Source organism: Cervus elaphus, chromosome 14, assembly GCF_910594005.1.
Source record: "Cervus elaphus chromosome 14, mCerEla1.1, whole genome shotgun sequence".
Taxonomy (NCBI): Eukaryota; Metazoa; Chordata; class Mammalia; order Artiodactyla; family Cervidae; genus Cervus; species Cervus elaphus.
The window spans coordinates 75129284-75154844 of NC_057828.1; the positions used below are offsets into that span (position 1 = coordinate 75129284).

At 43.0% G+C, this 25561-nt stretch overlaps 1 long non-coding RNA gene across 1 annotated transcript; it reads left to right on the forward strand.

Annotated features, from left to right (window-relative positions):
* Nucleotides 1-8190: 8190 nt before the first annotated feature.
* LOC122708208 lies at nt 8191-11022 on the forward strand. Its single transcript, XR_006345047.1, has 4 exons — nt 8191-8219; nt 8581-8631; nt 10352-10439; nt 10918-11022. It is a non-coding gene; the product is annotated as an uncharacterized LOC122708208 (long non-coding RNA).
* Nucleotides 11023-25561: the final 14539 nt, after the last annotated feature.

A 25561-nucleotide genomic window follows, 5' to 3' on the forward strand; every position in this document is an offset into this window, starting at 1 on the left:
AAATCAACTTCTCTACCCAATTTGGGCAGAGACACCAAATATATAGGAGGGCCCAGGTAAAAGCGAGAGAATTGGAAAGAATGGGAGGAATATTTATGAGTTTTCTGAGAACAGGGATGTGGTTTGGACCTGAACTGAGGCACTGCTCCTTTGCAGTCCTTTTGTGAGACTTTTCTGGTTGTTGTCATGGTGATCTTCAACTGTCATATCACTGGTGGGTGTGTCACTTAGCATGCTAATATATTACAATGAACATATAATGAGGTTCAAGTCTACAGGAAGTCAATCCTCTGCCAGCTTGGTCCTCATTTGTTCCAACCAGTTGCTTTTCTCTCTTTACAGCTTCCTCCTGAGACTTAGTTAAGAGTAATTTGTTTCTGTTCAAAGGTGGGACAGGAATACGATTCTGGAGCAACAACATTGGTAAAAAACGATCGTATTTTGAAAAGACTCATCAGAATTATCCAATCATTTATTTTTTACCAAGTATTCACTAATTTTTTACTTTGGCTAAGCACTTAATGGACATTGATGAAAGTCCCTCAGTTGTGTCTGACTCATTGCAACCCCATGGACCATACAGTCCATGGACTTCTCCAGGCCAGAATACTGGAGTGGGTAGCTGTTCCCTTCTCCAGGGAATCTTCCCAACCCAGGGATTGAACCCAGGTCTCCCGTATTGCAGGCAGATTCTTTACCATCTGAGCCACCAGGAAAACTCAAGAATACTGGAGTGGGTAGCCTATCCCTTCTCCAGCAGATCTTCCCGACCCAGGAATCTGACCAGAGTCTCCTGCGCTGCAGGCGGATTCTTCACCAGCTGAGCTATCAGGGACGCCCTTAAAATGATGGACATTAGGGATGTAAAAATGAACACTGCTTGGTCTCTACCCTTGCTTTCCCTCATGGGAAAGTGAGATACATAAATAGACTACCATAACACAATAATTACAATAGTATATGTACACAATTGCCCTAAAACCCTGAAGAGGGACGGCAAACTGGGAGGGTTATGAAAGGGTTATGTTGGGTAGTCAGAACAGGAAAAAGGAGTCCCGAATGATGGTGGCTAAAAGACAAGGAAAGGAAAAGCCCTCGAAAATGGAACAAAGGAAGGTCCGAAGACTGGAGTGAGCACCTCAGGTAAAACAAACAGCCTTCCTGGCTAGCCCAATTTATGTAGGGCAGGTCCAGGGGGAGGAGAAAAAACATATAAAAAGAGGAGCCAAAGGGCTGGGGGTCTCTCTCTCTCTCTTCTTTTTTGGGTCGGCATGCTGTCATGCCTTGAGGATGTATTTTCCTTTATTTTATAAATAAAACTGAGCTGTCACATGGAGATGTAACCCTGGTCCATCCGAGAGCTGTAACAGTGGTCTGTCCAACGGCTGTAATGCTGGTCCGTCCCTTCAAGTTTTTGTTGTGACAAGACAGAACTGAGGAAATCACATACTTCTCCAACATTTATAAGAATAAATGGTATTTGAGTGTATTTCTAAAAGATGCCCAGGAACTAGCAACACTTGGTAAGGAGTTGTTGTGGTGGGGAGGGTCTGGGGGTGTGTGATCACTACTCAGGAGGATTTTATTGAGCTAATACTGTCTTCCCAGCAATGTGTCAGGTGAATTCATTACACTCACACAACTCCATTATTCACAGTCTGATCTTCCTGGGAGGCATCTCCAGGATGGAAAAGAAGGGGGTGGAGCTGTGGGGAGGAAACTCTGAGGTTCATTACCTAAAGGTCACTTGGAGAACAAGGTGACTGTGATGCGGCTCCTCTTTGGAAGCTTCTCCTGAGCTGCCAAAATGCCACTGTTTAAGAAGACACTAGCAGAGTTTTAGTCTTTAATTTCTCTGCTCATTAAGCCTTCACTTCTGAGGTGTGAAAATGACTCCAGGCTGGTAATAAACTGCTAGAGAAGTCATTATTTTAAAACTGATCTTGCTCCCAAAGGGGATGGGATGGTACAAAGCACTATTGCTCAAAGATCAGCTCCTCTGTAGGACGATGATTGTTCAAATGTTTCAGTTATCATAAGAATATGAAAGGGCTGTCTAGTTACAGCAAGAAAAGATGAAGCACAAGGCCCCCAGAACCACTCAGTAATCACACCAATCTGTTCTGGGGAGTGGGGAGAGGATACATTTCAATGGGGGAAAATTAGAGCATTGTTAGTCTGTGTATTATAATGCAAAGGAAGCTGAAAGGACCAAGTAGTCAGAAGTCACTTTCAATGGTAAAGAAGGGACAAGGACAGGAAGAAGCTGGAATAACAATAGTGTGTTAATGATAACAAGATTGTCTTGAAGCAGTAAATGTCACTCACCTTTCCTCCCCAGAGAGCTTAGTGCTGGATAGATAGGACCTGGTCAGTTTTGCTTGTTCACATGGTTCTCATTTTGCCTCCAAATTAGTTAAGGGGCAGGAAAATTTCTTTTGACTAGGACTTTCCCAAGGCAGTAAGTCCCAGAACTTTGGGACATTAACCTTCTGTATCCTTTCTCTTCCTTTTGTATCCCTCCTTCCTTCTCTCTCTCTCTCTCTTTTTCCCTATCTTCCTTTTTTTCTTCTTTCTCCCTGTCTTTTTTTTTTTTTGTTGTTGTTGTTCAATGCTTAAGGCTGTATTTTTCCTCTCAAAACCATCATCATGTAGAATTTCATAATGAATTCTATATTCATCATGTAGAATTTCTCTCTAAATAAAAGTGAGTTAAGACAATTTAATTTCAAGAAATTTTTGAGTGCACAGTGAAACCCAGGGAGATAATCGGAGAGGTCCTGTGTTGCTGCCTAAGTGGGGGCTGTAAGAGATGTAGAGAGTGAAAAACGATTGATTAAATGAAGATAAAATGTTATTCTAGTATTTTTGCTTTTCATCCCTTTGAGCAATCAGCCCCCTCTGCTTGGACCAATTAAGGGGCATGATTAGAGGGAAACTGAAGTTTCTGGCTGGTGATACAGAGATGCTGTTCCTCAGGAGACAGTCTCTTTTCTAGGGTAGGAAACTCACTCCGTCATCTCACCTCTGACCTATGGCCAGTGAATCTGAAGGGGAGCAGGAACTGTAAACCACCTGTGGTCTATGCAAGGTTTGGCTTTTCTCTCGAGGTTACTAATTATTTCCCTCCATGGCAGTCCGGTCACATGTCCTCACTGTAAGTCACCGGGGACCTCCCCTTCACCTCTAAAGATCCATTCTCAGATTTCCCTTGCTCACCAAGTGCATGGCTTTGTTCAAATACATAGCAGATGTTATCAAGGCATAAAATGATTAACTGTTCTTTTGGTAACCGCTCTCAGATTCTATGGTCCCATCAGCAATCAAAAGTAATATAGCTCACCTCTTCTCAGAGCCCGTATGTTATGTGGCCAACTTCCCTTTGAAAATCAGTTCAGCACCAGATGGCAACTAATGAGAAGATTGAATTTTAGGGATCTAATCAGAGCACAAAGGCAAGAAGAGAGAACACATGGTGATCTCAACTGGAGGGATGTGATCAAATTTCTCATGTTTTTTGGCTCATATTGCTAACTAAGGCTTGTCTGTTGCCTAGGAAGTTTGGCAGATAGAACCCCTGTGGCCTGTGGGAACAGCTCCAAGAACTTGACTATTACAGCCGCAAACAGAACACGACCACTGTCTCCAGCACCAACCTCACCACCACCTCTTTCTTCACCTCCACCACCTCCTCCATGTCTAATGTCACCTCCACGGTGATTCCCAGGACCATCACCTTCATCACCTCACTCCCATCCCCTCACCATCACCAGCACTACCACCCCACCCACTTCAGATCAGTACAAGACAAGGCGGCAGCATCGTCCCTGTTTGAATGAGGGCTCTGTGAGTGTCCCTTCCCTCTAGATCCTTTTCTTTTGAGAACTTTGGCTGAACATGTTTTTTTTTTTAATTCAAAATTTTACTTCGGTCCAGTTCAGTTGCTCAGCCATGTCCGGCTCTTTGCGAACACATGAACCGCAGCATGCCAGGCCCCCCTGTCCATCACCAACTCCCAGAGTCCACCCAAACCCATGTCCATTGAGTAGGTGATGCCATCCAACCATCTCATTCTCTGTCGTCCCCTTCTCCTCCTGCCCTCAATCTTTCCCAGCATCAGGGTCTTTTCAAATGAGTCAGCTCTTTGCATCAGGTAGCCAAAATATTGGAGCTTCAGCTTCAACGTCAGTCCTTCCAATGAACACCCAGGACTGATCTCCTTTAGGATGGACTGGTTGGGTCTCCTTGCAGCTCAAGGGACTCTCAAGAGTCTACTCCAACACCACAGTTCAAAAGCATCAATTCTTCAACACTCAGCTTTCTTTATAATCCAACTCTCACATCCATACATGACTCCTGGAAAAACCATAGCCTTGACTAGATGGACCTTTGTTGACAAAGTAATCTCTCTGCTTTTAAATATGCTGTCTAGGCTGATCATAGCTTTTCTTTCAAGGAGCAAGTGGCTTTTAATTTCATGGCTGCGGTCACCATCTGCAGTGATTTTATAGCCCCCCCAAATAAAGTCTTCCACTGTTTACATTGTTTCCCCATCTACTTGCCATGAAGTGATGGGACCAGATGCCATGATCTTATTTTTCTGAATGTTGAGTTTTAAGCCAACTTTTTCACTCTCCTCTTTCACTTTCATCAAGAGGCTCTTTAGTTCTTCTTCACTTTCTGCCATAAGGGTGGTGTCATCTGTATATCTGAGGTTATTGATATTTATCCTGGCAATCTTGATTCCAGCTTGTGCTTCATCCAGCCTGGCATTTGGCATGATGTACTCTGCATATAAGTTAAACAAGCAGAATGATAATATACAGCCTTGATGTACTCCTTTCCCGATTTGGAACCAGTCTGTTGTTCCATGTCCAGTTCTAACTGTTGCCTCTTGACCTGCATACAGATTTCTCAGGAGGCAGGTCAGGTGGTCTGGTATTCCCATCTCTTGAAGAATTTTCCACAGTTTGTCATGATCTATACAGTCAAAGATAGTAGTCTATAAATCAGAAGTAGATGTTTTTCTGGAACTCTCTTGCTTTTTCGATGATCCAAAAGATGTTGGCAGTTTGACCTCTGGTTCCTCTGCCTTTTCTAAATCCAGATTGAACATCTGGAATTTCACAGTTCATGTACCATTGAAGCCTGGCTTGGAGAATTTTGAGCATTATTTTGCTAGCGTGTGAGATAAGTGCAATTGTGCAGTAGTTTGAACATTCTTTGGCATTGCCTTTCTTTGGGATTGGAATGAAAACTGGCCTTTTCCAGTCCTGTGGCAGCTGCTGAGTTTTCCAAATTTGCTGGCATATTGAGTGCAGCACTTTCACAGCATCATCTTTTAGGATTCGAAATAGCTCAACTAGAATTCCATCATGTCCATTAGCTTTGTTCGTAGCAATGCTTCCTAAGGCCCACTTGACTTCCCATTCAAAGACGTCTGACTGTAGGTGAGTGATCACACTATCATGATTATCTGGGTCATGAAGATATTTTTTGTACAGTTCTTCTGTGTATTCTTGCCTCCTCTTCTTAATATCTTCTGCTGAAAATATTAAGATCTGAGGCATACAGTTTTTTCACTTGAATTTCCTCTATTATTATACAGGAACCCTATTGATGTAAAGTGTAAGGGGAGAGAAGTCTTCTATAGTCTTACGATTAGCTGTCAGTCCTTTAGAGAGCCTGGACTCCTGGGCTACGACCTTCACAAGTGCTTTTTGTTTTGTCTCGTGTTCCCCCACCTTTACATGAGGCAGGAGTGCTAGCATAGGCTGGAATTTGGCATTTCCCTACCTCCAGGTCAGTTAAGGTTTGATATAAATCAGTGTTAGGCTCTGTTAAAATAGTTTCTCTTAAAGGGAGGCCTTGTTAAGAACAGAATGCTCTGGTGTATTTAGAAATGGTTTCTTGAGGAGATTTTTCTCTAATATTAACTGTGAGAACTTGATATACCTTCTGGAGGGAAAACTCACAAATGTGAGTATGCCCTCAAATGCTGAGCCTCTCTGGAGTTTTTAACTCTCTGAATTGTCCACACTGAGCTTTTGGCAATTCATCAGTTAGAGTTCAGGTTTTCCTACTCCAGTCCTGGGTCCTGGGAAGGTTTTTTGTTTAAGTTGTGCTTCTTTATCTGCTTGTGTGTCTCTCCAATTCTGAGCATATCCGTGTGCCCTGTGACCTCAGTTCTCTGATGGATCTAAATTGCTGATTTTCAGTTTGTTCAGCTTTTTTCGTGAGGATGGGAATGATGACTGCCAAACTCCTTATGTACTGAGTTCGGAACAGTTTTCCTCAAATGCTGTCATTTTTAAAAACAGATATTTTAACTTCTATTTTCTTTAAATAGTAAGGACAGTGGTTTAAAATAGATTTCTAATGGTTTCAGCATTGGAAGTCTTTCAGGATCGGTTTCTGCTCACTGCTGTTGTCTGTTGTTCTGTACTGCTTCCCACTCCTGTTATCCTTTTTCCTTACGTAACCGAAAGCTGTTCTGTGTCTCTCATGGCCTTGGAGAATTATCTGTGTAGGCTCCCTGAGGCCCTGGGTAAAGACACCAACATCCAGAGTTTATCTGATTTTGCCTTTTCAATTATTTTGTGTTCTTTGTCATGCAATTCATGTATCTCCATTTCTTCCAGGGGGCTTCCCTGGTAGCTCAGATGGTAAAGAATCTGCCTGCAATGCAGGAGACCCAGGTTCAACCCCTGGATTGGGAAGATCCCCTAGAGAAGGAAATGGCTACCCACTCTAGTGTTCTTGCCTGGAGAATTCCACGGACAGAGGAGCCTGGCGGGCTAGTCCATGGGGTTGCAAAGAGTTGGGCACAACTGAGCAACTGAGTTACCCTGGGAGTTTATCGTGTTCCTTTGGTGTCAAGTTTTCCTGATTTCCCTTGATCCCTGTAGCCTTGTGTGGTGTCTGTGCATTTGAAGGATTCTTTCAGAACTTGTGGACTGATTTCAGTAAGCAGAGACATTCACTGGGGACTGGGGCTGCACTCTGACCGCAGTCTGGGGGTGCAGGGCACCAGGTGTGGGGGCATGAAGGGGTTCCAGCGAGGGGAGACGTGATGTCTCACCAGCTCAGGCAGCTGGAGTCCACACACAGACCACTGTGTGATTCTTTCCAAGGGAAGCCTGGAGGATCCACAGTGGCTGTCAGAGGTGCTGGGGTCCACAGCAGCACCTCAAGAGCCAGAGACCAGGACAGCCAGGAGTGGGGGGCATGCACATGCTCGATCGCTGGGGCCTGGCTGCAGATGCCTGTGTAGTGGTGAGGGCCGGGTGCAGACCCACACAGGGCAAGGGCTGGGGCTGTCAGCAGAGGGCCAGGCCACCCGCAGGCTCAGTAGCAGCTGGGGGACCCTGGCTGTCAGCACACACTCATGTTGCTGCAGTTTCTCACCCAGGAGGACTCGTGATGGGAGGCTGGATGGCAGTGTGCAGGGACTCAGCTGCGGGGGCTAGCTGCCAGTGAGCCCAGAGGTGCCCGCCGGTGATAGGAGTCAGGGCGGGATCCATCCAGGCTCTCAAACAACTGCAGGGGCGGAGGGTGCTGGCTGTGAATGTGCACTCCTGGGCTTCTGGGGTTAGCCGAGAATACACAGGACTGGGAGTCATCAGTGAGTATTTACAAGGGTGTCTTACGTGTCCACAGCCGGGAAGGCTGGAGCTGGCTGTCTTGTGGGCACTCTGGGCTCTGGAGGAAGGAGAGGAGAGGGAGTCAGGAGTGACTCTTGGCAGCTGGCCTCTGCAAAGGTGAAAACCTGTGGGGAGACAACTTCAGCAGTGAAATCTGATGGGTATCCAGGATGGCGGTGCTGACTGTTGGTTTCCTCATGGGCGAAGCTCCCGGATCCTCTGCAGAGCTGTCCCCTGGGGTCTGTGGCGAGGTTCCTGGTGATGAAAGTTGGGGGTGCGTGCAGTATCCAAAGAGGCCACTGAGGTCCTTAGCAGTGGGGGCTACTGGAGACCGTGGGAGAGCAGGCCATGGTGGCTCCTACTGTGTGGCTGATACTGGTGACCCCTGCCCGTCTTGTTCCTAGCATTTTCTAGATATCTCAGCTCTGAAACTCCAATACTTTGGCCACCTGATGAGAAGCACTGGCTCATTTGAAAAGACCCTGAGGCTGGGAAAGATTGAAGACAAGAGGAGAAGGGGTCGACAGAGGATGAGATGGTTGGATGGCATCACCGACTCAATGGACATGAGTTTTGGTAAACTCCGGGAGTTGGTGATGGACAGGGATGCTGGCGTGCTGCGGTCCATGGGTCGCAAAGAGTTGGACACGACTGAGCGACTGAACTGAACTGAATGGGGTGAAATCAAAGCAGGTTTTTTGTGCAGTGTCCTGAAAGGTGGAGATGGTGGTTGCTCACCGCACTCTCCCTCTGCTGGCCAAGGAAACTGTTTCTGAGTTGGGAGTTTCCTATTTGACTGAGCAGTGCTGGCCGGGGGCATGGGATGGTGCAGGCAAAATGGAGCTGTCCTTTCTATACGTGGTGTATGTGGTATTCTCAGGATTTTTGGTTTGTTTCACTATGTTACAGCAGCTTCTTTTCTTTTATTTTTTTGCAGAAGTTTCTTAACTGGACTTCTGAGCTCTCCCAGAGCTGTTTTCAGTTATGGGTAAGCTATCTAGTTCTTTGTTGGGGGATGGAGGCTGGGGTCTCCTACTCTGCCATCGTGGTGAAGTCACTACCTCAGCTCTTTAAAGAAAACATTCAAAAATATTTTGTCCAGCATCTTTTTCTTAGATAGAGAAATAGTTCAAATAACCTGGTATGCCATTACTATTCAATAGAAACCAAAGTCCTCCGTATGTTTTCAAACTATCCCTTGGTTACTCGTTTGAACTTTGTTCAAAGGTGTGTCTGTATATGTTTTCAACCAACCCAAAAAGCCTATTTTTAAAACCTTTAAAGTCAGAATTCTTTAGAGCAAAGTCTAGACAGGCAGTTTAGTCTCTACTGCTGTTTATTCATTTACACAGAGAAGGGGATGAATACAACTCCGGAGATCTGATCTACTTGACTAGTTCTGATCCTGGGCAGGGGGTGGGAGGGAGGAGGGGTTCTGACCTCACTTGGGTGGTCCAGTTGGATGTATGGTCCTATAGGCATGAGATTTCAAATACACCAAATCATCCTCTTCACTGTCCGACTTTTACTCCACTGAAGATTTTTCTCTTCTTGGATCATTGCTGACTTTCCAGTTTTCTTTGACTTTCTCAGATCTACATTGTCTCTTATAGAATGCCAGTTCTTTTTTAATTTTGTTCAGACTGTTTCCTAATTTGCTACTCTTTCTCTCTGAACTACATCAGGAGTCAAGAAGGCCTGGATCCAAATGAATGCGTTTCTACTATCTAGGCAAAAGCACTTTGTTGTGTCATAAACAGTTTTTCTTGAGTGCTTACTATATGTGCTAAGTATTTTACTCATTATCTTGCTGAAACTTTCCTCACTTGTCATATATGATTACCTAGGTTATTTTGAAGATTACTGTATATGTGAAAGGTTTTGTCATAAATGTGCACATTTCAGTTTTCATTTTCTTGTTTTATTTAAGTGGCTTCTCTCTTTGGGGGTCATTGATCTAAAAGTTTTCAAAGATGAATAAACTGAGACTCGAGTTTAATTTTTTTAGATCATACAGGTAACAAGTTAAATTTAGATGTACAAAGAGTTGCAGTAATAATACAGAGAGTTTCTTTCAGCCCCAGTTCCCCCGGAGCTAATATTTCACATGATCATATCACAGAGGTTGAAACTAAGAAATTCATGTTGGTACAATAGGTGGCGCTAGTGATGAAGAATCTGCCTGCCAATCCGGGAGACTCAAGCGATGCGTGTTAGATCCCTGGGTGGGAAAGATCCCCTGGAGTAGGAAATGGCAACCCACTCCACTATTCTTGCCTGGGAAATTCCATGGACAGAGGAGTCTGATGGGCTACAATCCATGGGGTCAAGAGAGTCGGATGTGACTGAGCAACTGAGCTAATGTTATTGGTTAAGTCAAAAGCTGTATTCTGAGTTCTCCAGTTTCCCACTGATTTCCTTCTCGTGCTCCAGGATCCGGTCCAGGATGCTATGTTACATCTAGTTTCATGTCTTTTTCATTTCCTCTGATCTTTGGCAGCTCCTGTTTTTCCTTGACTTTTATGATCAGGCTATTTTTGAAGAGTGCTGGTCAGATATTTTGTACAATTTTCCTCAATCTGTGTTTGATGTTTTCTCATGACTGATTGGGATGATACATTTGGGGTGAAAAACCCTCAGCTATGATATGCCTTTCTCAGTACAGTCAGACCTCGTTTTATTGTGCTTCCCTCTATTGCTCTTTGCAGATATTGTGTGTTTTACAAATTGAAGGTTTGTGGCAACCTGCATCAAGCAAGTCTATCGGAACCATTTTTTCAGCAGCATTTCTTCACGGTGCGTCTGTGTCACCTTTTGGTAATTCTTGCAATATTTTAACTTTTTAATTATTATTGTGTTTGATAAGGTGATCTGTGATCAATGATCACTGATGTTGCTATTATGACTTGCTGAAGTCTCAGATGATGGTTAGAATTTCTTTAGCAATATTTTTAAATTAAGGTATATGCAGTGTTTTTGTAGACATGCTATTGCATACGTAATAGTATAGATATAACAACTTTTAAAAATAATTTTTATTGAGATATATTTGATGTACAGTATTACATGTTATAAGTGTAAAACATAGATATTCACAGGTTTCAAAGGTTATGCTCCATTTATAGTTATTTTTGATAGTACCTATATTCCCTGTGTTGTGTGATAGATCATCTTAGCTTATTTATTTTATGTATACCTCTTAATCCCCTAGCCCTGTCTTGCCCTTTCCTCTCCTCATTGGTAACCATTCATTTTTTCTCTACATCTGTGATAGACATAACTTTTATATGCATTGGGAAACCAAAAAATTTGTGTGCCCTGCAATATTGCAATATTGGCTTTATTGTGGTGGTCTAGAGCTGAGCACACAGGATCTCCGAGGTAAGCCTATGCATCATACCAGGGAGTACAAGATTTATGTCTTATAACTGGGGGTGTTGACATCGACCGTTTGATTAAAGTTGTGTCTACGGGGCTTTCCCCTGAAAATGTGCCATTTTCCCTTTATAAATATATATTTTGGGGAGGATACTTTTCTTGTTTCTCCATAAACTTTTGCCCACTAATTTTAGCACCCACGGATTGCTTCCTGTATATTTTACATTTTGTAGAGTGCACTTGTCTGGAACAGGAATGGTATCTATCAGATTTTCACATTGTGCCTGAGGGAACAAGGTGACAATCTGGGCCGGTTTCAGTTGAGATCAGAAGAAGGTTGATATACGAGTTTGAACCGTTATGGAAAGGTGATGTGTCAGAGTAGGGTGTAATCTGGAAATACAGATCAAAAGTGTAGGTGAAACCAAGATACAACTGGCATGCATTGTTAAGATGAGGCGGTCACAATAACAGAGAAATAAAGGAAACTTGTACAAGACTTAGAACCTAAAGGCATGCAAAATAATACAGGCAACCACTCAATTTGAATATAAGGGTAGAAGGTGAGTGACTGGAACCACCTATGTGCTGTGAAAGGTGTGCTAAAGGGGAAAAGGTATTTGCCAAGGAGGAAGATTATACAAGGGTTTTGGTAGAGCGGTGCATTGTACTCAATTAACAGGAGATTTTGTAATAACAGAGAAACAGTCAATTTAAGCAGATATTATAATTATACATAGAGGATGGTTACTTTGTCATATTCATTAAGAGGTGAATAATTGGAACCTAGTTGTCATTGTTCTTGTTTTGCTTTACACATCCATTATTTCTTCCCCTTTCTACTCTTTCCTTTCTCATCTCAGAGAGGGACTCTAATGGGGTCAGGAACAAGATAACCCAAAGGGGACATCACAGAGTAATTCCCCCTTTGCCTCCTTCTCTGGACAGAGAATCCTTTGGTAGGAAAAGGAGAAGTTGTGTTACTATTTGTCATTGTTTCTTGGCTTCCCTTTTCCACTTCTCTGAAAGAATGGAAGCTGGAGCAGATCCTGTCTCTTGTGTGGGAAGTGCCCTGTGAGGTCTAAATGTTAAACAGAAGAAAGTCAGCCAGAGCAAGGGGGAATCAGGAGGTCAAAAGGCAGGGAGTACAAATCTGCTCAGTCCAGAGCTCTGGGACAAGCGAATGGCAAGGGATTCTAGGAAGCAGGGGGTGCAATTGTCTGGAGCATTGTTATGGCACATTTTTCAGGATTCCAAGCAATGGGGATAAGCATAGGTGCCGGTTGAGGCAATCCTAACCATACAGTTCGGGGATCCCTCATCAATTTTTGCTCTGTACCTTCATGTTGATAACATTAATCCCAAAATTTTAAGTTTGTTGATAGAGAGCAAGGGTACCCAGGTCTTTGTGATGGGTACTCCAGTCTCAGAATCCCATTTTTTTCCATATTGCTCTGAAGTTTGAAAAGCAATTTTCTCTGGAGAAGGGTAAGATAGCCAGTCCAAAGCACCTTAAAGTCGATCTGCTTGTCAGGGACAAACAGCACAATTATCTTTGAAACGCTTAGTGCTCCGTACTGGTTTTCTGTTACCACTTTAGCAAATTAGCATGAATAAGCTGCTTTAACTAACATAAGTTTATATTTTACAGAATCTTTAGCTCAGAAGTCTGAAATAACTCCCACAGGACTAATATCAAGATGTCTGCAGGGCTGTGTTCTTTACCAGAGGCTCTGGGCAAGAATCTGTGTCCAGTTTTCTTGGGTCGTTGGCAGAATCCAGTTCCATGCGGTTATAGGACTGAGGTCTTGGCAATTTCTTTGCTGATTGCTGGACAGGGGTTGTTTTCAGCTCTTAGAGACTACCTGCCTCCCTGCATTCACGGTCCTCTTCATCATCAAGTCCTGCAACCGTGCATCAAGTCCTTTCCACACTTCCAGCTCCCGACCTCCACTTTTACCTCATCTTTCCTGTTTCTTTCTTGTCACATTTCTGATTGACTCAAGCTGGAGGGACTTCTTACCTTGTAAGGGCTCAAGTGATTAGATTGTGCCTGCATGGATAATCCAGGATAATCTCTCTATCTTCAGGCCTCTAACAATTAAATCTTCCAAGTCCCTTTTGCTCTCTAATAGAATATCAACACAGTCACAGATTCCAGGGTCTAGGGTATGAATATTTTTGGTGGGGAGGGACATTATTTGGCCTACCATAAGTTCAAACACAAGAAGAAGGTTTTACAAAGAGTTGGAGGAAGAGATGTGAGGTCAGGCCAAGTCAAGGACTGCTGCCTATAATAAACCAAAGCACTCTTGGGAAGGCATCACAGAGCAGTATAGAGGTGGCATTGAACTATTCATAGTATTGATCATTGCTTACATGGACAGCAAAGTAGAAAGCCTCGGATATATCAGTTAGCCAAAGGATTTGATTTCTGTATTTTAGGCCTGTTCTTTGGGAGGAATTGAGAGGAGGCAGAAGAATAGAGACAGAGTCCAGATGTGGAGCTTAAAGATTGAATTTTCTGTAGGGGTGGTTAAAAAGCCTGATTCTATAAGGCTGGAATGAAGACATACACCCTAGAAAAGAAGAGTCCTTGGCTGTGGATGGAATATAGTCTTCAAAGTGCTTCTTCCTGTTGGACATAATTTCTAGAGACTTTTCATTTTTGAACCATATTTTTCTTGTCTGAAAATTGGCGATATTAATAATTTCGTTCTGATGACATGGGGTAAGCATCAGATGATATGATGTCTGTAAACCAAAATTAACATAAAACAAACATTTGGTAAGGACCAACTCTCCACCAGGACTGTCCTGGGCATGGCAGGATCCAGAGATGAATATGGCATGGTCCTTGCCTCTGAGGAACTCCCAGGGTATGAAGACAGACACAGGTGTGAATTTACATAGAAGGCAATGGCACTGATAGAGGGAAGAAAAACCCAAGGGATCCAGAAGAGAAGCAATCCACTTTTCTGGGTGTGGGAAATGAGGAGTTGCCATCTAAGCTAGTAGGTTAGTAGTTTTGTTAATACATAGATAGAAATGAAATATGGGGGAGAAGGTGAGAGCATTCCCTAAAATGGAAGAATAGAACTAAAGGCACATATTATGCAAGTGAGAAACAGAATGAAGAAAAGGATAAGTTTCTTTTGGGATTTATTAGATTTAAAATTTGCACAGAGCTTCCACAGTGTTATTATTCAATAAGAAGTTGGATTTAAGAGTCAGAGACTCGTGAGGGGATGGGACTGGACATAAGGATTTGGAAGTAATTTGCACGCAAATAATTGTTGCCATGAGATGGGAAAAACTACTCAGAGAAGGCAAATGTATTGAGTGAATCAATAATTGGCTCAAGGACAGAAATTTGTGGAATACCAATATTTGGGTGGTGGAGAAAGGAAGATGAAACAGGATATTAAACGGGAAGCTTTCACTGAGTCAAGAAAAAAAAATAAGTATAAAAATTGCAAAGCGATGTATCAGATCTTCAGGCAGAAATTTAAAAGTAAGTGTCTGAGAATGTTTTGCTGAGTTTCATGTCAACAAGGAAAGTATGAAAGGATCTGTAGAGATGGATAGAAGAATTTATGATGGAGGCTTCTTTGGGAAGAATCTATTCTGGGATTTCTATTGTTTCTCACTCTGGTCTATTAGGCAGAACCTCAAAGGAGATCACTTGGACAGCTTGGTGTGTAAACCTCGTGTTTGGGTGCAGGGTGGGGGTCACCTGACATCTAACACATGCCTTAGTAGTCATAATGTGAAGGAGAGGCCAGATGAACCAATCTCTGATGATGGTGACGTGAGAGATGATTGCATTTCCTTCTGATAACGTGCCCAAGGCAGATGCTTCTGGAGAAAGGATGTGGGCTCACAATAAGATGTCATATGATGTCATTTAAATAGTTATTTTGGCCAAGAGACCTTATGTCAGAGAGTGTTCTAGTTGGAGGCTTTACTAGAGGGGCTTGCAAAATACCCACTCATTTGCTCATGAGACAGAGTCAGCTTTACATTCCTTCCAAGCCCAAAGACAACTGAACCTTCTGAAGACAACACCAGTCAAGGAAGAACCTTCTCGTTCCTTTGCCCTCCTTTTGTTCTATCCCCAGTTCAACTATGGTAAGTTTAAAAAATAGCAACTAGCACGAGGCATTGAAGAAAAAGAGAAAAATTGAACCTCACCTCCTTTCTTGAAGGTAGTCATTCTGCTTTCAACTGTGTCTTATTTGGAGTATGAGGAGCAGAAAGAGGATAATAAAACTTTGAATTAAAATGCCAATTAACAATTTTTAACCAGGAATTTCTAATTTTCAAATTGAGACTCTGTGACTTAACTTATTCTTTGATTTATTTATTTCCTTAGAGTGACTGTCCCAGTGTTTTTCCCAGGGACTTGGGAAAGATGCTTTCTAATCAGTTCAGTTCAGTTCAGTTGCTCAGTCCAACTCTTTGTGGCCCCATGAACCGCAGCATGCCAGGCCTCCCTGTCCATCACCAACTCCCGGAGTTTACCCAAACTCATGTCCATTGAGTCGGTGATGCCATCCAGCTATCTCATCCTCTGTCACCCCCTTCTCCTCCTGCCCCCAATCCCTCCCAGCATCAGGGTCTTTTCCAATGAGCCAACTCTTCCCATGAGGTGGCCAGAGTATTGGAGTTTCAGCTTCAGCATCAGTCCTTCCAATGAACACCCAGGACTGATCTCCTTTAGGATGGACTGGTTGGATCTCCTTGCAGTCCAAGGGACTCTCAAGAGTCTACTCCAACACCACAGTTCAAAAGCACCAATTCTTTGGCACTCAGCCTTCTTTATAGTCCAACTCTCACATCCATACATGACCAATGGAAAAACCATAGCTTTGACTAGACGGACCTTTGTTAGCAAAGTAATGTCTCTGCTTTTTAATATGCTGGCCTTCCAACGAAAAAGCATAAATGGATAGGGAAAGACTCAAATTTTTACATTTGAATAGATCCCACAAATTGTGCTTTTCCAAGGCTTGATATGAAGAGGATTCAGACAAAGAAAGAGAATAAAAAACTAGAGAAGTCAGAAGGATTAGTGTTGTAGAAACTAAGGGGAAGAAAAGTATCAAATACAGGGCTGGTGCAGGAGACAGTTGTTTTCATCCTAATAATGAGGACAATCTGGATAAACTATGAAATTATAGTGTTTTTTGAAATGCCTGTCTGAGAACTGAGGATTTGAAGAATTTGAAATGAATTAAATCCAGAAAGAGATGAGTCCTTTCTAAGAGAAAAGAGTCTCATGGCTGCTTTAATTGCTGAAGACATATTAGAAAATAAAGTGAACCCACCATGAAAGTGTAATGAGATGTCAGCCTAAAACTTTCTTTTTGTTTTTGCCCATAACATCCCACATCTAGCATGTGGGACCCTGGCCAGGGATTGAACTCATGCCCCAGCAGTGGAAGCCTGGAGTCTTAACCACTGGACCACCAGGGAAGCCTCCCAGCTTAACTCTTAATGAACATTTCATGGCTATATATGGACTGGCATGACAACACAGAATTTTGTAAATCCCTGGTCACAGAGCTGCATATAACCATCAGCTCTTTTCCATGGGCATTCTCTACCATCCTCTCACACCAAGACCGTGTGTTAAAAACTGGGGCAGGGCAGAAAAACTGAGACACATTTACCCTTGAGTGCAAAGGCTATTTTCTAAGGGCAAGGCAGTGGTGCAGCAGGGTATAGGTAGAAGTGGCAGAAATGCCTTTAAGTTCCACTTGAGCTTTACCAAGTACCAGTACCAAGTGACCCAATAAAGGCTAGATACAAGCTGAAATCAAGATTGCCGGAAAAATACCAACAACCTCAGATAAGCAGATGATACCATCCTAATGGCAGAAAGTGAAGAATTAAAGCGCCTTTTGATGAAGGTGAAAGAGGAGAGTGAAAAAACTGGCTTAAAACTCAACATTCAAAAAAATAAAATCATGGCATCTAGTCCCATCACTTCATGGCAAATAGATGCAGAAAAAGTGGAAACAGTGACAGATTTCATTATCTTGGGCTTCAAAATCACTGCAGATGGTAACTGCAGCCATGAAATTAAAAATGGTTACTCCTTGGAACAAAAGCTATGACAAACCTAGATATGGTATTAAAAAACAGAGGCATCATTTTGCCGACAAAGGTCCATATAGTCAAAGCTACAGTTTTTCCAGTAGTCATGTACGGATGTGAGATTTGGACCATAAAGAAGGTTGAGCACTGAAGAATTGATGCTTTTGAACTGTGATGCTGGAGAAGACTGCTGTGAGTCCCTTGGACAGCAAGCAAGGAGATCAAACCAGTTAATCCTAAAGGAAATCAACTCTGAATATTCATTGGAAGGACTAATGTTGAAGCTGCAGCTCCAATACTTTGGCCACCTGATGCCAAGAGCCGACTCACTGGTAAAGACCCTGTTGCTGGGAAAGACTGAGGGCAGGAGGAGAAGACAGCAACATAGAAAGAGATGGTTGGATGGTATCACTGACACAGTGGGCATGAGTTGGAACAAACTCCAGGAAATAATAAGGGACAGGGAAGCCTGGGGTGCTGCAATCCATGGGGTTACAAAGAGTAGTACACGGCTTAGGGACTGAACAACAATGTCGTTCTGATACCAGATAGTTTTCCAGGAAGCAATAAAGAATGCCACAAAGGGTGGGAACTGTGGGTAAATCTAAAAGATCTTTATATTTTCCTTAAACTTCCCTGTTGGACTAAAGACTGTCAACAGAAAATTTCAGCAATGTAAGCTGAGTTGTGAAGAACTGACCCCTTGTCCAGTATGTCTTATGGGATCAGGGACAAGAAATTTACTTGGAGTGATCTAGTGGGGCCAAAGCCAATAAACCATTTTTTATGGTCAGGAGGAGTGTGGCTATGGCCAAGGAAAGGATAAATGCAGGGAGATGGGGAAAATAGCAAATATTTTGCGGAGTGGTGGGGGCCCAGGTGTGACCCAGGTGAATTACAAATATATAGAAAAGAGGCCATAATAAGCCTGTGGTGTTGGGTTAGAACTGGAGTGCTGTTGTGAACTCATGGTTCTATATCTATCTCTATCTGTCTGGCTACCTGCCTGTTGATAGACATATAAATAGAGTACAGGCGTGCACGCTCAGTTGTTCAGTCATGTCTGACTCTTTGTGACCCCATGGACTTTACTGAGCCAGGCTCCTCTGTCCATGGGATTTCCCAGGCAAGAATACTGGAGCAAGTTGCCATTTCTCCTTCCAGGGTGTCTTCCCAACCCAGGGACTGAACTCGGATCTCCTGAAGTCCCTGAATTGGCATGTGGAGTCTTTAGAACTGAGTTACCTGGGAAGCCCTGTATGAATGGAGAAATGGAAATATGGATGTTGTGAGTATATACACCAATGTATTTGCTAACTTTGCTCATCGAGAGGACACAGAATCAATGATGTGTCAGGAACAATGAACACACCTTAATTTTGCTCTCTAATTACCATTGCCAGGATTTCTTGAAGAAATAATCAATTCTTGGAATGGGTCAGGGGACGTACCAGTTGAGTCTGCCACATCTCAATGCATCAGAAAGTAAGAAAGCGCTCAAAGAATGTTAAAAGTTACGACAGCAGCATATGCTTGTGTGAACTCCTACTGGCTAAAAAGGGCTATCTGAGTATCGAAATAAATAGTGATAGTAAGAGTAAATAAAGTAACAATCCATGTTTCCATATTAATATAAATGAATGAATAAATGGAAGAGAAGGGTAAGCTATATCTTCTTGTAGGATGCCAACTAGTAAATGTAGAAATGATACAAGCATTAAAAAACCAGCATTTCATTACCATCATAATATTAATCAATTCAGGTAAATATCATCCACAGACACGTAGAGCAGTTGAGAAAAGTGTGAATAGGAACAGGCGATTGATGTATCATCAAAGCATCTCCCACAAACTGCTTATTAATTAATAAGTGCAAAATACTTAGTAATTAAATTTATAGTGGAGTCACCTGGCAGGCTCCATTCTAATCGAGAAATAAACGTTACCATCACCATAATAGGACACATAGACATTATGCTTCCTGTTGTGTTTCATTGAGAGGGACACAACATCACTGCTGTGGCATTCCTGCAAAAATAATAATAATAATAATAAATAACCTGAAAATAATTATGAGGAATTGTCAAACAGATCCAAATTGAAGGTTTTTCTACAAAGTGACTGGCCGTATATAGCGATGATTTCTATTTTTAAAGAAGCAGCCAGGTGGGCTGCCAGCGTCCACCGCAGTTCAACATATAAATGGTAAGCTTTCAATAGACCAACCCAAAAAGACCAAGCTGTCTAACCAGGCTTGGAGGAGGCAGTTCTTCTCTGTGCATTTTGAACATCCATTAGGGACGTACTTTATGGTTAATGAGCTTCTTGTTTAAGACAAAACTCTTATAAGAGTTAAACTTCATTTTCTCACCTTAGTATGAATTTCTTTAATCAGATAATTAAATGCTTTATCTTGGACACTTCTCAGAATCACAAACTGTGAAAATCTTTTTTTCCCCCTTTTAATTAAAAAGCTTTTGGGGTGGTGATTATGGGAGCATGTGGCATTTAGGAGAAAGAAGGTGCCTAATCAGAGAGGGGGGATGTTTAAGGGCAGCTGAAGGGTAGCTGCTCAGCCTGCACTTGTGAGGAGGATGGGAGGAAAAGTTGAAGATTGGGAGAGGAGAAAGCGCCACCAAAATTTTTGTCTTTCTGCAACCTTTTTTTTTTTCTTTTGTGGACTCAGCTGTCCGCCTTCATGCCCTGGAAAATCACCCAAATGGCCATTGTCCTATGGGAAGAAGGTAATTACCAATCTCCTGAACAGAACTAATGGCCAGCCAAGACAGTTTCCGAGGAAATAAGTGTTGAGGTTGCAGCAGCCACCCACCCATCCAATCACAGTCCTAAAGAAAATCATCTTCATCAGGAGGGGTTGTTGCCCTGTTGGATACACATGTCTGGAAAGTCATCTGGGTCCTAGAAACATCTTACAAAAATGCCACAGAGTCTGGTTTTCTGTTGGCCTCAGAAATCTGTCTCCTCTGGCAATCTGATCATCAGTCCTGAAAAGGAAGAGTGTCTCCAAATAGGATCTGAGACACTGAAATCTCAGATAAGTAAAAAGCAAAACAAAGCAAAAAACCCTGCTCTCAGTCACTTAATAATGCTGGCTATGAGCAGCCAGGGAGGCCCTGCTTTCAGTATGATGAGACAAGAGGTTGTTCTCATCAAACAAAGCTTGGCAGAGAAGAAAATCATGCCGGAAAGGTTTGCTGTGTCCAAATAGCTTTTGATTTTATTGTCTTAGATTCTGGGAGGCAAGACCCTTATTTGAATGACTGTGGGCAGTTGTCTACAGATCCATTCCCTTGTTCAGTGGGACCCTAAAGGGCAGAATGCAGACACATAGTTACACCCTAAAGTTCCAACAATGCAATTTACTAAATGAGAATGTCACAAGTGTCCTACTGTTGAAGACTTTCAAGTTAGAATACTGAGGGATGGAGAATAAATGTCAGTGTCATTTGGCCATGAGCTTGGGTGACCAACCCACCCTGGTTTGCCTGGGACCCTCCTGGTTTTGAGCCCATGTCTCAAACACCCCCTCAATCTCAGGCTAAACAAGATGTCCACTCACCCACCCACCAGGTCAGCCTCAATGATTTGTAATTCCTTCTTCAACCCCTAGAATCCTTTCAGTCTGATGCCTGTGTGTGTAAGTGCAGTACTGCCTTCATGAACTCTGGGCTTGGTATAACAGGAAACAAAACTTGTGTCATTATTTCAGTTCAGAGGGCCGAGTGTTGGACTGGGGCTTAGTGGCTTTACCAATAAACAACTGTGTGACCTTGGGAAAAAAAATCTTTTCTCTCTGAATGTTTTATTTTCCCCCAGAGTGAAGAATCTCAGATGGAAGTTTTATAAGATTTCTTCCAACTCTACCACACCCTGGCTTTTTCTTATGAATTTAAATCGTCTCATGTGAGTCCTAAGAAGATGCTGTTAGATACCAGTTCTCCGCTTCTCTGTGTATATGTGGAGGGGAAAAGGGTGTGGGGGGAGGTGAGGAAAGTAATTTGATAGAAGCCAAAATAAGGTGTAGAAAGGACAGCAAAAAAAAAAAAAATAATAAATATGAGAAATTTTGATCTTTTATTCCGAGGAGGTCAGAGGACATATACATTTATTTACTTACCACTGAAGACCTTTTTTTTAAGGTAGCTAACAAGCAAGATCCCTGCTTTCCCCACCTTTAGGCCCAGAGAGGAAAAGAAGTTTGTCCAAGGTAACACAGGAAAATTATTGTCACAGTAAGCAGTGGTGATTACATCTCCTGAACTGTGTTGTTTTCCTGACAAGCTGTGCTGATTGCAAGGTGCCCCTAATTAGAGTAACGGCTCCTTTCTCCTTTCATTTTGAACCAAAGAGAGGAGCCTTATGTCTAATAAAAGAAAACACAGTAGACAGGGAATAATTTTCAGGCTCCTTCCTTCTCACAACTCATTGTCCAACCCTTGGCTTTGTTGACAATTTCAGATATGGGCTAAATACAGCAAGGGGAAGTCAGTGCTACACCTTAAAAATTAATTGTTCAAGTACTAGGTCATTTCAGAGTAATGCACCGTGAAATTATGTTATTCTCCAGAAGAATTTCCATAAAGTTTAACACGCCATGACACATTCTTTTGCCACTGAAGTTCGTTTTTTTTTTTTTAAAAAAAATACATAAAAAGAGTCTTTGGAGTCTAGGGGTGTGTGTATCCATGGCTGCAGACAAAGCAGGACCAGTTAGACATGATTCTCAGAGCACCAGATGCTTTGGGGTCGCTGCTAAAAAAGACCCCATTACCAAGACATGTCCCATAAAAGCACAGCCCGGCTGGGCTCAGCGGAGGCAAGTGCGGAAGAAGTCATTAGTCTTGGTGCTTTTTTACTGTTATTCACACTGGGATAATGAGATTATTGGAATATTTTTTTTTTTTTCCTAATGAGAATGAGACAGAATACCTTGGTCCCTAAATGATTTAGTCACAGAGGGAAGACATTACTCTTCCCTTGATTGCTGTCAGATGCTGGAAAATTGGAATATTATACTGATATTTATCGTGATGGGCAATATTTTTCCTGCCTTCTCAGTGTCAAATGAGATGGGAAAAATATTTGTCTGAAAAGCAGACTCCTTTACAAGGTTTGTAGAAGGAAGACAGATGAGGATGCAGGATAAAAAACCAGGGGCGGAGGTTAGCAGGCGGATAATTGGAAGATGGCTTTTTGCTATTTCTTCTTCTTTTTGTTTTCATCAGTAAAGCTAGCCCCTGTTTTAATTCCATGGATCCTTCTCTTCTAGTTAGCTCACCAGTGCTTGGGGCTAATTAGACACTGTTTAGATTCAGAATAGAAGGTTAATTTCAAGGGGAAGTGGGTTTGTGTTGGTCTGGAGGTCATTAGTGGCAGCTAGTTAATTTGTGTTTCTTGGAAAGAAATAGCATTCTGGGGAGAGAGAGTTCCTTGCACGGGAAAGAAGGTTTCTGTGCTCTTACTTTTAAGAAACTTTCGCCTGAGCCTTGTCAGCCCAGAGTTTATGGAGCTGGTGCAGAGTAATCGGGTGTCCTGGTATGCTGAGATTCAATTCAGGTCATAGGTGGCTTGTGGTCAGGCTGGATAAAGAGATCCTGGGGTCTAACTGCCACACCATCCTGCCACATCCCTAACTCATCCTCTAAAAAGATCTGAGACTTCAAGAAAACAACCACCACAAGAAATTAACAAGTGCAACACTCTCTGTCGTCATTACTTGCTGCTATTCAGAAGGAAGGTGTCACAACATATCTACATCACAATCAGGAGATTTCAGTGATCTCAGCCTAACAGGTAGAAGAAACTTCACCATGAGCGTTGGTCCTGTGAGTTACAGGTATAACTGTTCCTTATATTATTTAGGCATTCTGCCATAAACGGAGCAATTCAGAATGACCCCTTGTGGTCCTGATCCAGTTAGTTGAAGTGAGGGTGGATTCATCTGTATTTTAACAGGCTCCCAAGAGGCTTTCTTGCAGCCAGGGACATCAACAATGCCTCTTCCAGGAGATGCTCTAAGTGCTTTGGAGAGTTGGGGAGGGGACCAGAAATCAACGTAGACGACAAAGTCAGAATGAATGAGACACATGATTGTGGATGCATCATGTGGGCAAACTTTACACCTAGAAATATCTGGGAGCAGTTTTGCATAATCAACTCATTTGTCATTTTGTACCACTGTTTTCTCTGAGATGAAGAATTGTATCTTTTTACCATGAATCCCTGGAAAGAAAAAATTCCATCATGCCAGGAAAGAGGACATCCATTTACCTTAGATGATGTTCACATTCCGGCTGCTCTATGACAGTTCCCAACCCCAGCAAAAAATCTCTTCTTTTTTGAAACTGGTATATACCCCTATGGTCAACTTAGTAATGTCCAACTTGTAGTATTGGTATTTGTGCCTATAATTCAGCCCCAACTGAACTGTATGCAAGTTGAGAGCAGAAAACATATCTCGTTCATCTCTATATATCTCATCCATGGGGATTTCTAGGGAGCCTTGCCTATAATTGGTGCTCAGTTTGTTTGTACCGAATTAAGTGGAGAAAAAAATGCCGCAGAGAGAGACCACCTCATTCAGTGAACGGCCCTCTGCTGCACCCGTCATGTCCCCTCTCTCTGTCTCTTGCTACTTTTTCCCCTACCACCCCACCTTCCATCATCCCAGTTTCCCAGATGATGGCTTGTATCTGTTCTTCTTTTATTGCCTTCTCCCCTTCCTTAGTCACTCTGTCATGTCCGACTCTTTGTGACCCCGTGGACTGCAGCCCGCCAGGCTCCTCTGTCCATGGAATTTTCCAGGCAAGGATATGGGAATGTATTCCGTTCTCCTGGAGATCTTCCTGACCCAGGGATTGAACCCAGGTCTCCGGCACCACAGGTAGATTCCTTACCATCTGAGCCACCCCTTCCTTATTCCTTTCCCTTGCTTAGCGTCACCAATAGGAACATTACTTAGCCCATCACTGGGTCAGTGTTCCTTATTGCTGCTGAGGATCATGGTGGAGTTTGGGACTCCAGCATCACTTTGCCTCAGAACTCAAATGTTTTCCTGGGAGGTAGGGGATGGTGTATTCTGGTCACGTTCAGTTAGTTTCAAGATAGCTTGCATCTCACTTCCAGTAAAACCACTTATTTATAACATATCAATGTATTGATGGGGTCGCAGAGCAAGACTGTCCTGAGGTGAGATGCAAATTCCAAAGGGGTGAGCACTAATTGTTCAAGTGATTGCTTATCTATTGGTTACGACATAATTACTCTCCTTGGAGCTCATGCATTCACCTCCCGGTCACTACATGGCTGTGCTCTTGGGATCAGACCAGGGCAGAGTGTGGTTACTGAGACTCAAACTCCCAAAGCCATCAGCAAGAACCTCTGAGAGAAGGTGGCAGACCCTGATTTCTGAGGGATGTTGAGTGGTAGAAGGGGTGGCTTGGATCTTGACCCTGCTCTGGAAACTTGCCTGGTCTTCTTGGAGTGTTGCAAAATACTGTGTGGGCCCAGTGAGTGTTTCAAATGACCACAGATGTATATGCATACAGCAGATGCGTGAGGAGCCTGGTCCTGGGAAGTTAGTATGGGGCTCTGCATTCAGAGATGTGTGACAAGCATCTCCCATTACCTGTCCTCTTTATTTTGTAAGGACCTGAAGCCCCACAATTACACAGCTAGTGATGAACACCTGATGGGTAATGGATGGATATTTTTGAAGCAGATTCATTTAACCTTTATCCATCCAGCCCCAGAGAATAGATATCAGGCTCTGTTTCTGACTGGTAAGCCATCATTTCCTGGCTGCCTGGCTGATATCACTCTGGACCCTTTCAGGGACCCGCTGATATCCTTAGGGTCAGGCAAGATGAGACACTTAGGGCTCATCTGCCACAGCCTCCCCTGGGGGCTTCGACACGAAGATGAATAGGTCTATTTTTTTTTTTCCAACTGAAGCACACTTGCAAGGATCAGCACAAAACTGGAAGCCCAGTGGGCTCTTCCGGCTGCAGCAGCCAACCAGCCGGACCCCAGGCCCACAGCAAGCTGTGCCCCGCAGCAGACCAGGGTTGGGGCTTGGGGTGAGTTTCATTTGTACTGCTGTCTTACATGCTGGCAGCTCTCTCTGGGAGGCTGAAGAGCTGATGCAGGGAAATAGCTGAGCGTGGGAGAAATGGGCTTCCACCAAAGTGATTTGCCCAGTTTTTAAATTTTTTTTTCTTTATTTCCTTATACATTTTTAAAGCAGATTTATTACTAGCAAAAGTGCTGTCTGGACAAAGCTCTCTCAGGCTACGTGTTTGTTTTTTCTTCTCTTGAATGTTTTAAGCCTCTCTAGGTGTTTTGTCTCTCTGACACAGCTGGCAGGGAAACAGTGCAGGCAGCCTGGATTCCCAGATCACTGCTATAAAGGCTTTGCT